Raw genomic sequence first — 6251 nt, forward strand, 5'->3', positions numbered from 1 at the left:
TTATTCTCCTTCTTTCTTTCTTGATATTGATAATTTGTTGTGTCTTTTTTTGATAAATCTAACTTAAGGTTTATTGTTTTCATTAATCTTTTCAAAACATTTCCTTTGGATTTGATTGATTTCTTCAGGTATGAAAATTTTCTATTTAAGTCTAGCACCACTTTATTTGTTTTCTGTTTTATATGTTGACATTTCCCACTTTTTCCTGCCTTCTTAAAAATCAATTAATTATTGGAGGGAGAGGGCAAGATGGCGGAGAAGTAAGGAGCTCCGTACTTGCACTCGCGCCCATACATCAACAGAAAAGATCTGAAGCCATTGGAAACCTTACAAAACCTGAGAGATTGGGAGAAAAAGGACACAGAATCCACTGAGAGAGCCTTCTAATGTGAGTGCGANTTCCATTCTATATTTACTGTAGGCTTATTAAATATGCCTTTCTATTTTATTGTTAAAGGTTTAGAGCATTCATCTTTTTTTAAATTTTTTTTTAAATTTTATTTATTTCTAGTAGAGAGAGAGAAACAGCGTAAGTAGGGGAGGGTCAGAGAGAGAGGGAGTCACAGACTGAAACAGGCTCCAGGCTCTGAGCTGGCAGTCAGCACAGAGCCCGACGCGGGGCTTGATTCCATGAACCGCAAGATCATGACCTAAGCGAAAGTCGGACGCTTAACCGACTAAGCCACCCAGGCCCTAGAGCATTCATCTTTATGTAGCCAGTCCATCATCAAATGTAATATTACCACTTAATATTTGATGTAAGAACCTCATCCCAGTGCAATTCTACCAAGCGTGTGTGGTATTTTCCTATATTTTACTTTTACATATGTTATAAATACTAAAAGACATTGTTATTGCTATAAATATCTTTTAAGAAATGTTTTATTTATTTTTTTAAAGTTTTATTATTTATGAGAGGGAAAGAGAGAGAGAGAGAGAGAGAGAGAGAGAGACAGCATGAGCAGGGGAGAGCCAGAGAGAGAGGGAGACAGAATCCGAAGACAGGCTCCAGGCCCTGAGCTGTTAGCTCAGAGCCCAATGTGGGGCATGAACTCACAGACTGCAAGATCATGACTTGAGCCTAAGTCAGACACTTAACTGACTGAGTTACCCAGGCGTCCCAGTATGCTATTAATTCTTACTGGAACTCTGAACATTTTGAATTTTATGTTGTTCTTTGATGGATTTTGTTATCTTCTTTTAAAGAATGTGGGACTCTGTTCTAGCAGTTCAGTTACTTGTTGATTAGTTTGATCGTTTCAAGAGTAGTTTAACAGTTTTGTTTACAGCAGATCTAAGTTAGTCTTTAAAGTTAGTTTGATCATAAGCAGGAAAGAATATCCAATGGAAAAAAGACAGCCTTTTTAACAGATGGTGTTGGGAGAACTGGACAGCAACATGCAGAAGAATGGAACTAGATCATTTTCTCACACCATGCACAAAATTAAACTCAAAATGGATAAAGGANGAAAAGAAAAGAAAAAAGAAAAAAATAAAATTAGTTTGATCATACTACTAAAGCATTATCATCTGGAATACCTCTGAATGTCCCAGGTGTTTAATAATGACTTTCCATTCTGGCTGGTTAGAACTTGAATATCTCTGTGTAATATATGAGATGTTAGGTCTTTGCTCATTTTCTGCCATTGTGGATACACACCCTATGATGTATAGCTTAGTACTCATCAACACATTGCAAGAGGACACATGTGTCTGGAACTCTTTGTTTGCATAGCATTCTTCTTTCCTATTCTATATTTTGCAAGTATAAGTTCCTTCAGTCTCTCAGAACTTTGATCTCTGAGTTCTCAACCCACTGAATCTGTCATATCCTGCTTGAGTTTTGCCTTACTACATTATGTTCCATAACATCTCAAGACAAAAAGCTCAATTATAGGGCCCTTATTTCCCTTCTGTAAGGGAATGGATCAAAGTACTATAGGGCCTATTGTTCAATGTTTAAATATAGTTGCTTCATATATTTTGCTCAGCATTCATAGTTGCTTATGGTAGGAGACAAGTCACATTTACATCATTATTGCCAGAAGAATTATTCAGCTTATTTTGATTTTAAGAAAATCACAATGAAATTAAATGTCATTACTCTCAGCCCAGGTCTAGTTATCTGAAAGTAGTAAATACTCTTATTAGTGATAAGAACACTTATCTACAAAATATCCACTACACAGTCAATTAAATACATAATAAATTTACTAGCAACAAAAGGTTTATATATTCTACCAAGTACACTTACTTTAGTACGTTTAGTGCATTTACCAAGTACATTTTACTATGGTAAAATTCCAATCATAAATGTTATTTAAAAAATTTATTTTGTACTCGGGGAGTAGTTCTTTAAACTCCAATGGGAAGAGGACAATAAGCACTTGCAGCATTTTAAACTGAGGAAATAGAAGACAAGACTCCCTGAAGAAATAATCACCAGTGATAACACAAAAATTTGGGGGCAATAAATAATACAGTTTATTGTTGTTCTTGCGCCCCTGAAACCTTTTACCACCAAAGTTTACCAGTGGTATTGTACTTATACTAGAAATGCCAACTAGAAAGATTTTAAACTATACTTATCAGATGGATCATTTAAGTGAACTTGAGTTGTCTTATACCTGTTACTAAAGAGTCACTTATCTGCCAGGGAAAGTCATAAGGCAGTGAAGGGGAAAAGATATATAAACTATTCAGGCATATCAGCTCAGCTGCATTTAACCTACAAAGTACCAGAATAGCAAACATGACAGCCATTCCACCCTTCATTTGTGTTCCTATCCATCAGAGGAATTCATAGAGTCACAAAAAATATCTTTGTTAGATATTAGCTTCAGTTTATCAGGTGAAGATTTAAGGACAATATGCTAGTTAAATAACATCAAAGAGAGAGAGGTAAGTGGAAGAGAGAAAAACGTATTCTTCTTATACAAAAGACTTCTACACTTGACATAGTAATGTGTATAGGAATGGATCCTAGACAACTAGCTATTAAACCTCATATTCAGTGTTACTTGTTTTTAGCTCTTATGATTATGGATTTCAGATTCATCACTATTACTAAATGTGATTTTGGTGCATTTATATAAGCACATACATACAGTGTGTCATATCAAAGGTATGTGTATCTTCACATTTACTAAATATTGGCAAATCATTTTCAAAGTGACTATCAATTTACAAGCACAATATCAGGGATTAAAAGTTTTCTTTGACCTATATACTCAAGACTTGCATTGTCTCTGCAATACAAGACTTACATTTTTGCCATTTGATATAAAATGAAATATTGTGATAATAATTTGCAATTTTCTGTTTATATATGCATCTTTTCATATTTACTGGTCATTTATATCTGTTTGTATTCTCAAACAAGGACAAACATATTCTTCTTATTATTAGATTGTAAAAGATTATGGATTATCCTGTTCTAATTTTTTGTTAGAATGTTTTATATTCTAAGAATGCCTACCTCCTGCGTTTTCTGTTATTCTTCTGCTTTAATTCTACTTTTAATTTTGCTTCGACAGGGTTTTGCAACCAATAACACNATAACACCCAGTCTCATCCCAACAAGTGCCCTCCTCCATGCCCATCACTCCTTCCCCCCCCACCTCCATCAGCCCTCAGTTTGTTCTCAGCATTCAAGAGTCTCTCATGGTTTGCCTTCCTCCCTCTCCCCCATGTGCCCCTATGCATCAGTACTCCTGTATTCCTTGGGTAAATTCCTAGGAGTGCTATTGAACTATTGGAGGTTTTCCTTGCTTTGGGGGACATATAAAGATTATATGATTATCTCTACTGCTTAAAAGTTTATAGATTTTAACATATTAAACAATAATAGTGGTGTTTCCATATGCAACTTCATGTATCTGTTTTTTAATTTTTTTAATTAGATTACAGATTTTATTTTTTTACTTTTTCGAAAAGAGATACTGAATTTAATGTCATTTCTATTTTTATTTTGATTTCCAAATATTAATTTTAATTTTTATTAATTTCCTTCTATTTGTGTGTATTTATCTTTCCTTTAACTTCCTTATTTAAATGCTAAAATTATCAAATTATTTATTTTGCATTTTAGTCTATGACTACCCTTCTGATTAAGCTTTGACTATATTATTGGTTTTCTGTATGAAATCGTACTCCAGATTTCCAGTTTTGTTTTATTTTTGTCCAAAATGTCATTTTTTACCTTTTTGTATGTGTGTGACCAGAAAATGTGTTCAGTATTTTCCCATTTGCAGTTTGTTGGTTTGTTGCCATATATCAACAGTTTTAAATGCCTCATAAAATGTGAAAAGTTTTAAATGTTTCTAGATTATCAATGTTGATAAATTCAGGAAAAACCATAAATGATATTATTTGAATATTTATTTTAAATATTTATTTTTGTCTACTTCTTTTGTAAATATCTGAGAAAGATTTGTTACACTTTCTTGTTGCTATTTTATAATACATTGTTATCTCTTTCATCTTGAAGATTTTTAATGTTGTGTCTTTCTATGTTAAGTATATATCATTTAATAATCTACAATGATTTTCTTTCATTACTCATTGATACCCTTTATCAACAAAAATGAATTGCTCCACTTATTGCTATTTTCTCTTTTTTGATATTACAATGAAATTTTCCTTCAATTTGCCTCATATCTATGACCATTGTTTTTCACTGTAATCTTGCATAGTTACTGCTATGTTTCTTTTGAATATTATAATTGGAATCAGTTTTCTGTTCTTACTGATCATTTTTGTGTACTCTAGTATAGTTCAATCAATTTACATTTTTATGAATTAAAATTTTCTGGACTTTATATCTGTGTGCCTTTCTTGTGCATCATTTATTTTTATGAGATTTTCCTTGTGCTGCTTTATGAACTACTTTCCTTTGATTCTCAAAAAAAATGTTTGAATATGTATTTCTCAAATGCACAACATCCATAATGGAATTATATTTATTTGTTCTTTATGTAACATGAAAAACTGTGATATTTTCACTTTTCTCTTTCACATTTGCATCCTTCACTGTTATCATATTTATATGTTAAGGAATTTACAATCTTATTTCAAACATGTATGTAGATTTTATTCTTACATTGGAGTGATTTCAATGATTATCTCTATTTATTATTGTTCTCTTTTTGGATCTCATCAGTTCAGAAAGAAATTTCAGTTTTTGTTTGTTTATTTGTTTTAAATTCCACTATTGTTAACATATAGTGTTAGATTAGTTTCAGGCGTACAGTATAGTGATTGAACAATTCCATTCCTCACCCAGTGCTCATCAAGACAAGTGCACTCCTAATCCCCATTATCTATTTGACCCATCTCCCCATCTGTCTCCCCTCTGATAACCATCAGTTTGTTTTGTACAAGTTAGATCCTGTTCTTAGATTCTCTTTCTTTTCTCTCTCAATCTCTTTCTCTCTCCTCTTTGCTTTTTTTTTTTTTTCAATTCACTGTGCAGGAAGGAAATTTCTTTTGATGTAGTCCCAATAGTGTACTTTTGCCTTTGTTTTCCTTGCCTCAGGAGACATATCTAGAAAAATGTTTCTATGACCAATGTCAGAGGCATGAGAGCTTCTATTATCTTCTAGGATTTTTATAGTTTCAGGTCTCACATTTAGGTCTTTAATATATTTTGAGTTTATTTTTGTGTGTGGGGCAAGAAAGTGGTCCAGCTTCATTCTTTTGCATGTTGTTGACCAGTTTTCCCAACTGCATTTGTTGAAGAGAGTGTATTTTTCCCAATGGATATTCTTTCCAGCCTTGTCAAAAGTTAATTGACTATATAGTTGTGGATTCATTTCTGGGTTTTATGTCCTGTTCTATTGATCTATGTGTCTTTATTTGTACCAGTACCATACTATTTTGATTACCACAGTTTGCTAATATAACTTGAAGTCCAGAATTGTGATGCCTCTGGCTTTGCTTTTCTAATTCAAGACTTATTTGACTATTCAGTGTCTTTTGTAGTTCCATATACATTTTAGAATTTTTCTAGTTCTATGAAAAGGCTGTTAGTATTTTGATAAGGATTGCATTACATGTGTAGTTTGCTTTAGGTAGTATGGAAATTTTAACAATATTGGTTCTTCCAATGTATTAACATGTCTTTCCATGTCTTTGTGTCATCTTCAATTTCTTTCATCAGTGTTTTATAGTTTTCAGGGTACAGGACTTTCATTTCTTTGGATAGGTTTATAGCAAGGTATCTTATTATTTTATCTTATTTGTAAATGAAA

Source organism: Crocuta crocuta, unplaced genomic scaffold (assembly GCF_008692635.1).
Source record: "Crocuta crocuta isolate KB4526 unplaced genomic scaffold, BGI_CrCroc_1.0 scaffold1073, whole genome shotgun sequence".
Classification (NCBI taxonomy): Eukaryota; Metazoa; Chordata; class Mammalia; order Carnivora; family Hyaenidae; genus Crocuta; species Crocuta crocuta.